A 13,010-nucleotide genomic window follows, 5' to 3' on the forward strand; every position below is an offset into this window, starting at 1 on the left:
GAACCTGGTTCTTATGGGGGACTTCAACTACTCAGATATTTGTTGGAAGAACAATACAGAAGGTCACACATTATCCATCAAGTTCCTGGAATGCACAGAGGACTGCTTCCTCATACAAATGTTAGATGTGCCAACCAGGAATGAGGCACTGTTGGACTTACTACTCACAAACCAAGAAAATCTGCTTTGTAATATCTTGGTTAGCAATAGCCTTGGCTGTAGTGATGACGATATTGTGAGTTTGGGATCCTGATGAGCATGCTGATGGTTAGTACTAAGACAAAGGTTTTAGATTTGAGAAGACCAAACTTCAGCTAGTTTAGAGCTCAGCTGGGAGGGATTCCATGGGAAGCTTCCATGGAGGATAAAGGACCCAGCAAGATCTGAGAGTTTTTCAAAAATGCTCTCCTGGAAGCACAAAAAGAGTTCATCCTCTTTAAAGGTAAAGGAAGTAGGTGGAGCAAGAGACCCTCTGGCTTAACTGTGAACTTCTGAGTCTGCTCAAAACCAGAAGAGAAGCATACTAGAGATGGAAAAACAGACGAATACCCACTGAGAACTACAAAGGCATTACCAGGGCATGCAGTTAGAAAAGCAAAAGTTCAGCTTAAATTGAAATTGGCCAGAGATGTCAAGAACTACAAGAAAGGGTTCTTCAGGCACATAAACAACAAGCAGAAACAGAAGGAAAATACCGGCCAGCTGTTAAACGGGAGAGGTGAATTAGTCACCAACAACGCTGAAAAGGCAGAGGTTCTCAACACTTTATTCACCTTTGTCTTTACCAGTACTCTTGGGCCCCAGGCCTTGGGAACAAAAACCCAGGTCGATACAAACACAGACCCACCATCAGTGAAGGAAGAGTTGGAATGTGAGCTGTTACAGGAGCTTGATCCCTACAAATCAATGGGCCCTGATGTTGTCCAACCAAGGGTGTTGAGAATGCTGGCTGACATCATTACAAGGCCATGCTCCATAATCTTTGAAAAGTTGTGGAGATCAGGGGACATCCCAGAAGACTGGAAGAAGGCTAATGTCACCCCTACCTACAAGAAGGGCTTAAAGGAGATTCCAGGATATTATAAGCCCATCAGTTTTATTTTAGTCGCTGGGGAAGTTATGGAATGAATCCTCCTGGGGGCTACCACAAGTCAAATGAAGCACGTGATTGGGAAAAGCCAGCATGCATCCACCAAGCATAAATTGTGCTTACAAACCTGACACCTTCTACAACAAAGTAACCTGCTCAGTTGATGTGGGACGAGCAGTGGACATTGCCTGGATTTCTCCAAGTCTTTCAATACAGTTCCCCACAGTCTCCTCGTAGACAAGCTGATGTATTACAGTCTAGACAAGTGGTCTGTGCAGTGGGTGGGGAGCTGGCAGACAGGCTGCACCCAGAGCATGGTGGGAAATAGCTTTTACCAACTGGTAACCTGTCACAAGTGGTGTCCCCCAGGGATTGATATTGGGCCCAACGCTGTTTAATCTCTTCATAAGTGACCTGGATCATGGGATCACATGTACCCTGATGAAGTTTGCTGATGATACCAAACTGAGTGGGGAGGTGGACACTGCGGAAGGGAGAGGCACCCTGCAGGAAGACCAGGATAGGCTGGAAGAGGGGGATAACAAGAACCTTATTAAGTTCAACAAGGACATGTGTAAAGTCTTGCACCGGGAATACATAATCCAGAAACACAGCACAGGCTGGGATCTACCCAGCTGGGGAGCAGCTCTGTGAAAAGGACCTGGGGGACAACAAGCTCAATATGAGAGAACAATGTGCTGCTGCAGCAAATAAAGCCAATGGGATGCTGGGCTGCACCAAGAAGGGCATCCCCAGCAGTGATAAAGAAGTCATTGTCCCACTCTATTCAGCGCTCGTCAGGCCACACCTGGAATCCTGTGTTCAGTTTTGGTCCCCACTATACAAAAAAGATGTGGATGGGCTGGAGAGGGCCCAGAGAAGTGCCACAAAGATGATCAAGGGACTGGGCAGCCATGGGAGGAAAGGCTGAGAGAACTGGGTTTGTTCAGCCTTGAGAGGAGAAGGCTTAGGGAGACCTTATCACCATGTTCCAGTATTTAAAGGGTGGCTACAAAGAAGATGGAGACTCCCTTTGTGCAGGGAGTCACATGGAAAAGACGAGGGGTAATGGGTACAGGTTACTCCTGGGGAGATTCTGACTGGACACAAGAGGGAAATTTTTCACAATGAGAACAGTCAACTAGAATAATCTACGCAGGGAAGTGGTGGATTCCCCAACACTGGACACTTTTCAGATTCAGCTGGACAGGGTGCTGGGCTGCCTTGTCTAGGTTGTGCTTTTGCCAAGAAAGGTTGGACCAGATGATCCTTGAGGTCCCTTCCAACCTGGTGTTCTATGATTCTATGATTATTATACACAAGGTAGGGTGGACTATAGAACACCCATTAATCTAGATATAAATTATAGACACTAAAATCTGTTAGAGCTGGGATAGTTTTTCACTTAATTAAATGTGTTATTATTATTTGGTAGGGAAGTGATTTATTCTGTGATACCTAATTATTTCTTTGAAAAAGTTGTATGTTCATCTTTATAACTGTGAAATTAAAAAAAAAAAAAAGACCATAAAGTCTCACTTTGATTGAGATACTCTTCCAGAATACGGAAAGAAATATTAATTCAGTGCCTATTACGTGGATACACTAGCCTGGATACACTGGCTCTTCTGCAACCATATTTAATAAAGTGCAGTTTAAAAACTATTCCTTCTTGCCATAGGGACTAAGACATATTAGATGCTTGCAGTGCTCAAAAATTATCCCAATTCTTCATTTGAGTATGAAACTGGGCTGCACAAATTCAAAGTGGCTAATTTTATCATGACCCCAAAAATGAGTAGCAGTTGGAAAATTATTTCTACACAGCTATAAGGTCCATTGCCCTCATTCAATATCTTTTCTTTTCTGGTTAGATTGGAGATGGAGAGGACTTAAAATTGCTATTCATGATCCTGTCACTGAATCATTTTATAGCAGTGGGTAAGTTGCAGTGGTCAACATTCAAAATTTGGGTATTTCAGTTTATCAACTTAAGTCCTAATTCAGGCACGTTTTCTTTTTTCAAGGCTGCAAAAATGCTCACCAGCATCTATGAAAATCAGATCACTAGAATGAGTTCCTAAAATAGAAGTAAGAACTAGGTAGCTAATTTCAGGTGCCCTCATTTGGAGATGGTCTCACACTTTCAGCTACGTAGAACCAGTTCTAATTGCAGTTCAACAGGAGCTCCTGATTTTATAAGAGAACTGACACATCATAAATATATGGCTTAAAAAAACCTTCTTACCAATTTTTCTGACTTTTTTCTTCCCCCCGGATTTGTTTTAGTCTGACACCTTCCGCTTCATTTGAACTTTCACATTTTTTTTCCCGTCTCTGGCACTTTCTTTCTTGAGATCTCCAAAGCACAAGGAAAAGAAGTAAAAAACTGTCACGGTTGGACTTCCAAGCCTGTGTGGTATAAAGAGAGTCACAATTAGGCAAAACCAATTGAGGGTCTGGTGAATTGATGAATAAAACATGCTTTGATAAAAGAATCTACCTAAGTGCAAAGTATCATTATAACGTAGCTTGGGTGGAAAAACGTTTCTTTCCTCAGTCGAAATTTCTCAGAGCCAGAAGAGCACTTTCAGACTACTATTACTGAAATAACCATCAAGGTGTTCAGCAAAGTAGTTATCCACCTCAAAAATACAGGTTATCAAATAAAACTCCATTTTCAAGTATTTCAAACATGGAATTTTCTCAACTGCAAATTCAAAGGGAAGCGGATGCCTAGGAATCTTATTATCATTCGAGGAGTTATTAAAGAATAGAAATCATAAAGAGAGAGTATGATAGCAGATCAGGTTGAAAAGTACAAACCACTTTTTTTTTTTTCTTGATAAGTCAGGTATCAAAATAAATTCACTTCAGGCACATTCACATCAGTTTTCATCAGCTTTCTCGTAAGACTTTTATTGGCACAAATGATCACAGGAAGCAAACTTCACGCTGAAAGTGCTCTACCCACCTCTGAAGGGTAAGTTCATTAGGAAGGATTAATTGTGTGAAGGCATTACCTCCTTTGAGAGGTCTTTTTCATGTCAGCACTTAATAATGTTCACTCTATTCAAGCTAACTCGGGAGTGCAACTTTCCACTGTCATTCTGAATAGGCAAAACACCAGTCTCTCGTGTCAACTATTTTTATTTCCATTGTAATGAAACAACCACCCTTTACTCAATGATCAAAGGAAGATAGATGCCACAGTAAAGGACAGAAAATGAGGTACCGGAGGTTCAAAGGACACATTATATCTGCTGATGTGACCTCCTTTTGCTCAGTGAACTTATCGATGAGCATCTCGACTCAGACGTACAGGGTAGACTGCAGCCTTGTGCAATGCTTTGTGCCAGAGCCCTGCAGTAGCTGAGACCAACTTCTGCCGTTAACAAAGAGCTTTAGTCACTTTTTGGGCATTGTGAAAGCCCTGTGCACATTCATCACTGAATAATAGACTGCAGGAGAGATGCATTAAATCACATTTTTTATAAGCATCTAAAAGTATTGCCTCCTGTTGAAGTCATCTGACCATCTCTACTTAGGTCTGAGAAGATTTAAAGCATTTGCATTTGTTGTTAAAGGAAAAAGAAAAGAAAGCTTCCAACTCTTTAAAAAATGAAGGGTTTGATGCCAGTGCTGTATTTCTGCTTGTTGTGCAGTTGGTTCTATGAAATTCAGAATTTGCCAAGGGTTGGGTCTTAACATTTTTTACACGAATGACATTGCAAAATGCTTGTTTTGTATTTGTGCAAGAATTTCAAGCAGGATGGTTCTCCTGTACTGTGATGGCAGCATCAGCTAAGGTTTTGTAGATATTGTCATCTCCTTCTCTTTCAGATAAGATTTAACTGACATGCAAAATATTTTAGGAAGAAAATACAATAAAGAGCTCAGGATTTTCTATTGTTATTTAGCAGGCTGCATTTTATACATCTTTTAAGTTATATGATTGTAACAAGAGAAATCTGCCACCTTTAAGATTTTCTGATTGTTCCTATTCTAAATCTTGATTTTCTGTGTTTAAGAACTTTCCCCAGATTCTTATTTCTCCAGCTGAAAGGGGGCTACAGGGGTGGCTTCTGTGAGAAGCTGCTAGAAGCTCCCCCATGTGCGGTGGAGCCAAGGCCAGCCGGCTCCAAGAGGGACCCGCCGCTGGCCAAGGCCGAGCCCATCAGCGACGGTGGTAGCGCCTCTGGGATAACGGGTTTAAGAAGGAGAAAAGCTGCTGCACAACAGCAAGTGCAGCTGGAGAGAGGAGTGAGAATCTGTGAGAGCAACAACTGTGCAGAGCCCAGGGGCAGTGAAGCAGGAGGGGCAGGAGGTGCTCCAGGCCCGGAGCAGAGATTCCCCTGCAGCCGTGGGGCAGCCCATGGTGAGGCAGCTGTGCCCTGCACCCAGGGAGGCCCACGGGGGAGCAGAGACCCACCTGCAGCCCGGGGAGGACCCCACGCCAGAGCAGGGGGATGTGTCCGAAGGAGGCTGTGACCCTGTGGGAAGCCCACGTGGAGCGGGGGAAGAGTGTGAGGAGTCCTCCCCCTGAGGAGGAAGGAGCGGCAGAGACAGCGGGTGATGAACTGACCACAATCTCCATGTTATGGGCAGGTATTTCAGAAGAATCCCCAGGGGAATCAGTGTGGAAATCCTCCTTCAAATGTGCACCCTGGCAGATTGTTCTTGGGAAGACTTTCACTTCACTGAGCCGTAGTCACAGATGAAAGAGGGCTGAAACAAATGTTGGGGGAAAAATAGGAAGCAATTCTGAAAGCACACAAATAGGAAAGCTTACAGGATCACGCTGTTTCCTTCCACCTTTGAACCCCAGCTGGGTCATCTGAGACCCAATAGGAGTGACGGGGACTTGCACGGGTTTCTTGCTGGGTCAGTGCGCTGATGACATTTCATCTGAAGAAAAGCCATTTCTTTCCAAAGTGCAAAAATGTGAGCGAGAGAAAAACCTTTGGTCTGTTCTGCATTCAATCCCAGTCCACACACACTGCAAGTGCTTGAATTGCAATTAATAATGTCAGACCCTTTTACACTTTTACAGAAGTTATTTATTATTACTATTGTATTGGCATGACACCACCTCAGTAATAAAGCCTCTCACTTACAGTAATGGATCTAGCCTCATGACCTTCCTGCAAGGAAAGGAAGATTTTAAAGATGGAAAACTGGGGCCCAGCAAGATGAAGTAATTATGGCCAGACTGAGGAAGCCTGTGGCAGGGCCCCGTGCAAAATGCAGCTCTCCTGGGAACAGGGACAGCCCTTTATTACAAAAATCAACTTCCCTTTGCATGCTCAGATTTAAATGTTTCTCTGTTGAATAGCCAAGTGAGAAGTTTTTAACAGCAGATACTCTCTATGATTTCTAGCCTGATTTTGGAAGCAGAAGATGACAGACCATTTTGCAGTCGGCATGTACATGAATGTTAATGGCAAATTGAGGAGCAGAGTGTCACAACAGGAGGCACAGCCAGCCCTGACAAACTTGGCATATGGGCTTTCGAAGGAGGCACGGATCACCTAGCACAGAAGCAAAGTCCTGCCCAAACCCAGCCCACAAAAAAGTAGCATCCTGCACCACAATGCTAGTGCTCTGCCTTCAGAGCAACTTAAATCTGATAATAAAATTACGATACCCACTGGAAAAAAACGCTGTAAGAAGCCACTGACAGCCAACAGACAACCCACCAGTTCTGCTTTGCCAGCTGTTAACTGTCAGCTGGAAACATACTCGGTGTCACCGTGATGAGCTCATATGTTTCTCCCCAGGGAACTGAAGCATTTGATGGAAAAAATTTTCCTCCATCAATTCCCCTTGTAACGTTAGGGAGCATCTCCTGGCCAGCTCCTGGTGCCCACCTCATGTCTTCCAGGCCATGGGCACTGGGGCTTGTAAGGGTTGTTTCTCCTCCTTGCTGGTTTCCTTCTTCACCCTGCTCTTACTACTTCATGAGACCAAGGAGGTGGTGACTCTATGGTGAAGCAGATGCCATCCAGTCCGTAGCAGCCCTGAAATGAAGAGCAGAGCTGAGCTGTCATGTTTGTGGAGGCCAGATGGTCCTCACATTAGGGGAAATTTTTTTTGAAAAAGAGATGCCTTTCACCAAGATAAAAAGCAACTCTGGAGAGGCACTTGAAATGGATTTATTTGCTGTCCATCTTTGTAAAACATGTGGAAATAAATTAGGCAAATTAATGAGGAAAGACAAGGAGGAGGTATGATTGCCCGGATGCAGCCTTCAGTGCAGGAAATCCCCAATCAAAAGGCAGGGGAGGATTGGGGAAGAAAAAGAAAGGTGTCGTAAAAAATTAACTACTTTCTGTATTTCCTACTTTCCTTCCCTCCCTAGACAGGATGGGATTCTGGTCACAGTGGAGTTTTTATCTGAGTCTAAGTGAAATCTCATATATTCTTACAATTTTCAGGGACCATTGTGACACATAAATAAATAAGATTCCAGTACCAGTATAAATGCTAATTATGTTCAAAAGCAATTTGTTGCTGAGTGATGGAATTGGAAGTTTTCACAAGAGAGAATCTGGGGACTGTATTTGCTGGGGGTGTGTACACGGACCTGAAATACATCTCTCCCGTACAGAAGAGAAAGCAAGAAATTTACTTGCCCATTAATACCTCTACCTGGCTTTGTACTATAGGTTATATTAATGTCCTTCGTTTAAAATCTCAAAAGCATCAGAAATGTTAATAAACATTAAGCAGTGGTTCAGGTATAATTTATACAAAGTGCAGTGAAGGTATGCTCTGGCAGTGCTTGTTATTTTAAAGCGTTTGTAGTCGGGTGAGATGCTCCTTGTAAAACACCCAGACGAGCACCTGTTGTTTGTTTTGTGTCACGTTAGGCTCTGAAGCAAAAAATCTGCATTAACATTGGCAGGAATTGCAAGTGAGTCACTATGGAGGTTGACCAAGACCCCAGTTCCCCTAAGCACAGGAGGAAAAGTTTTCCTTAATTTAGCTGCCTTGAGATAAGGCCATGGAGGGCAGGATGCTCTGCTGGGGAAGGGAGCTGGGAAGTGTGAGACTTTGGAAGGCAAGCCGTAAGAACTAAATAAATTCAGGAAGGACATCTGGGCTGAAATTTGTACTTTTGTCATTGTTATTTTCAAGCATGTATAAAAACAAGTCCCAGCACGAGGGGTTAATTTTGGGTGAATAATTTTTAGACTGAAGGGTATTCACAGTTGAGTTGTTTGTTTCTCCAGCATTAATTACTTTTGCTTTGCATTGAATCATATGAGTCATGGGGATTTCTTTGCATCCCAAAGTAGATAACCAATATGTAAAATTGGAGAATAACTTGATAGTAAATAATGGAGAATGTCTATGAGTTAAATGTATTAAATCTGCAGAACTTTTATCAAAACTTCCTCGAATATCGTCCCCTTTTCCCAAATAACAAATGAGATGATTTGCACAAGCATGACAAACCAAAGTCAACATTTATCTACATGAAAACATCTGCAAATCAAGATCTGATGAACTGTTTGTTCAGCACTGAAAATATATTAGCCCTTCTTCCAGATATAATAAATTCAAAACATTCACCTTCTGGATGATCATTTAGATACCTTATAAAGTAAAACCAATTTGAGTAGGGAAAGCATTGCAAACTGTTTATAAGAGCAAGGGGTTCCGTCTTGTCATAGTGAAGTCAATGGCAAAGGGCCCATAGACTTAAATCCTAAAGAAAACAGCCACTGGAGCAATGAGCTGCAGTCTTCCTGAATCCATAATATCAGCTGTTGACAGATACATACAGAGTGGTTAATAGGATACTAAAAAATGTTAACAAAGCAATGGGGAGTTAGAGACTGCTCTGAAAATTTCTTTATCACATTTCTAAATTCACCAGAGGTACCATCATTACAATGTACAACAAAACATATGTTTTCTCTACAAACTTGCTGGCAGGTGTAATTGAAAATGTCATCAGACTATCGGGAAGTGACTAGTGGAAATGAAACTCCTGTTCTGCTCTTCCCTGTTCCTTCTCAGAGATGAGAAGAAAAGCCCCGCTGGGATCTGGCCACCTCACATGTTCTATGAACTCTCTTCAGACCCAAGATCTTTCCAGCTGTAGCTTGTACTCCAAACATTTATCTTGGAGGGATTTTTTTTCTTTTAACAAGAAATTGAAGGAGAATGGGGGATTAACAACACATTCCCTGCATTCTGTAACAGCTGCTTTAACTAAAACCAGCAGCCTTAAATAACATGCTGCAAGAGGGCTGGCCTACAATCCCCTCTGTGTGTCTAGGCTGCAGCCTCGGCTCCCATACCAGACTGACCACATGAACATATTTGTATTAGAGGGATAAGCTATCAATTTATTTCTTTTCCCATTTTAGGACTGACTGCAAGGAATATTTGCATTGGTAAGGGTGCTCTTTAAGACAGGAAGGAACTTAACACCGGTGGCAGAAGGAGATCTTTGCTTTGTGATTTCTGAAGGGACATGCATCTGAATTTTGTCATTTCCCAGCAGAATTGGGCTGGCTGACAAATGTAGCAGAAGTGGGGGGAACCAGTGTTATTAAGGGTGTCTGTCCAGACCCTGAGATGCTCATCCCCCAGCCAGGAGTCTGGGTGACTGCCCCTGGGTGAGAAGGAGCCAGAAGGAACCTCCTCGAGATGTCTGTCTGTCCGTCCCCAGCCAGCTTGGAGCTACTCTGCTGGGACAGGACAAGTGCACTCACGGCGCTGCCAGCTTGTTTACTAGTACCATCACCCCACTGTGTCCATATCAAAATAAGGAGATTTCCAGGCTTTTGCTGTCTGGTGTCCCAGAAGCTTGGCATGTAGAAGAGTGACCATGCACTGGTCCATAGATGTTTTTGGAGACCTAACCAGGACTCTCACCATCTAGCAAGATTTAAGTTTCTGTTGATACTTAAGTACTGGAGTTGAGTGACTCCAAGGAGAGATGGTTAATAACAAAGATATTTTAGACTTGGTTTAGATATTTCTTCTCAGTCTGGAGGCTCTCACCTTCAAAAAAATAGTGTACTTTAAAAAGTAAGGTGATGAAAAACACCTTCTTAGAGTCATGACCTGAGCCAGAAGTTTATTATTCCCATGAAGGCCTTTGTAAACTCCAGGAACGTTAGTATGATCCTACCACCAGTACATGGAGGTACAACCAGCAGCTTCAGGGAGATTTATCTGGCCTTTTTTGCCTTCTCTGCTGGATACAGAACATGTGGAGTTGGTTCATGTTTTGGGTCATCAAGACTAACTCCATCAAAAGATAAAAGACACTGCATGTTGAGCTTGCAGTTACTCCTGTCCTTCCCATCATAAAGGTCTTTGAGAACAGTCAGTCCCTCAGGAAACACAAATTCTGTGCCTAGCAAGATCTGACAATATTTCCAAGGAAGCAGTTCTCAACTACATATGGTTCGGGGCAGCTGGAAGACTATTTTCTGGGCATAAGCATGCCATGATTTTTCTTCGGATTTTCTAAGTACAATCTTGTGGCAACCTCTCTGACACATCTAGATCCTGCCTCAAGTTTCTTCACCAAAGGGACCTCAAGAACTAGTATCCCAAATCTAAAGACTGCAGGGCAAACCCTGGTGTCTCCATGGAAACTATTAATACAGACAGTCTACAGCTCATGACTATTGGAGATCTCACTTTACAGCCATGCATTTATTTGATGTATTTTTTTTATGAAGAATGCATGGGGTTCCCAAAGATTTTCTACAACCTTGATACAAGCCTCAAAACATTTCTGTGGGCAAATATTGAAGGTGGGGAGGGGGGGGAAGTTCGGCATTTGAATTTTTATATTTTGCTCCCTGGTTGAGGTTAGTTTTAATCTTTTCAATATACGCTCCAGTATTTTACTGAGCTTGTCTTTTAATGGGATTATTCAGAAATAAGATATTAGATTTTCTAGTTCCTATGCTACCTTCATTCCCCTGGTAATGTTCGTGGGTAGAGAAGCCTTAACATTTATTACAAAGGCAAACCATCCAGCCCCCAAGACTGAATACAAGCCCAGTAAAAAAACAAATTAGCCTTGCTTGATATTATAAAGAGCTACTTTCTGTAACTCCCTTTTAGGAGGCTGTAACACACAATCAGAGCAATGCCATGCCATTGAAATGGGCATATTACTAACTTGAAATAATGATAAAATCTGCAAGGGTTCCATTTAAAAATAATGCAGTTCGGGGTTTGTAGGCATTACTTCTGCTCCAGAGTACTCACAGCAGCTTGCTACATGGTTATCCACAAAAGCATTCACTTTGGGCTGGAACAAGCTGTTGTGCTGACGGAATGGCACAGCTCCCTCGAGGAACTACGTACCAGCTCCTCGCTAACCGCAGCGCTGAGAACTGCCATGAAACTCATTGCAGAGTAGGGCTCGTCCTGGACTGAGGTCAGCAAGGTTAATTTGGCTTGAAGCTAAAGCAGAAGCAACCTCTTACTCCTGACATCCCCTTCCTTGTGTTTTCCTCCCCCGGTCAGCCGCGGTGCCTGGTTAGCTGTCTGCAGACCTGCGTTTGCGAGGCAGCCAAGCTGCAGCACTTCAGCCATCGAGTGGGGAAAAAAAACAACAACCCAAGAGTAAATTTCACGCAGCCTTTGTGGGGACCCGTGCTGTTGCAGTTGTGACTTTTTTATAAACCAGAGCCCATCATCAAGAACATGACTCTGCGGTAGAAAAAAGCGTGGTCCCCAACCACTGGAATCAAGATGTGATGACCCAGCAGAGAAAGCTGAGCTCAGGCAGTGCTCCATGCTCCTGCCCGGCTACTTGACCCTGCTTGTTCAGTCCAGCATCTCCAGCGTTTTGGGAGGCAGCTTTAATCTGCTGGCTGCTGCAGCCCTCTCGTGGCCACACAGACCCAACCGCACTCCTGCATGCTGGCTGCTGGGAAAGCACAGACCGAAATTCTGTGTGGGAGGAGAGCATATTTTAAAAAGCACAACAAATAGTTATTAAATAGAATATTCACCCAAGAACAAATATAGAAATAAATGGAACAGACACTTAAGATAGTATTTGTACCAGGTATACAAGCAGAGTCATTCTTAAATGACTTGCTTTTTAAGAATCAAATGAGAAATTGCAGATAGAGCATTAAGCAGTCGTGTTTTTAATGGGGTGCCCTGTTTTATCTCTCTAGGCTGTCACTAAACAGTCTGCTTTGAAGTGCTCCTTTTCTTTTGAGCATTTGCACATTGATTTACAATGGTGTGGGTAAATTTTTTGCTCATGGGTTTTGCTGAGTATTGGTTTATTGGAAATGTGTCTATCTGCTCAGAAAGCTCCAAGGAGGGGGTGAAAACCTCTCAGGTTGGGCAAGACCTGAGGGAACCTGAACTGTTTCAAAGTTCTGCAAAGACTAACAGGTAGATGGTTCTTCGCAGTTTGAAAAGCACGCCTGGTTTTTGGTATATTTTGTTTTTCCTTTTAATCTACAATCTAGTGACAGAGATATCACTAACACTTGGAAATAAACCATGGGAATTAATAACGGAAGGAGAACACTGATGGGAGCAGTGCTGAGAGCCTGTCCAACAGCCCAGCCATACACTCGTTGCCCACTGCTGTAAGCAAGCACAAACAAAGGAGATACCTGTAGAATAAAATATAAAGGATCAAAATTGAAAGCTTGTGCATAGGTATGAGGTACTCTGGAGAAGGTTGACCAGTTTTGATTGATGTTTCTTAAACTGACAGCAATAGTACTTACAGATGAGGGTGCTGCAGTCCTGCCAGAGGGATGATGTTCCGCTAGCGTTTTCCCATTGCTTTTCTCTTTTTTTCCTTTATAGTAGTTTCACAGGAAACATCTGCAGGAGAAATGACTGCATTTCAAAAAGATATGAAAAACCCAAAACAAAACTAAAAAGCAAAGAGAAAAAAGAGAAA

Source organism: Strix aluco, chromosome 6 (assembly GCF_031877795.1).
Source record: "Strix aluco isolate bStrAlu1 chromosome 6, bStrAlu1.hap1, whole genome shotgun sequence".
Taxonomy (NCBI): domain Eukaryota; kingdom Metazoa; phylum Chordata; class Aves; order Strigiformes; family Strigidae; genus Strix; species Strix aluco.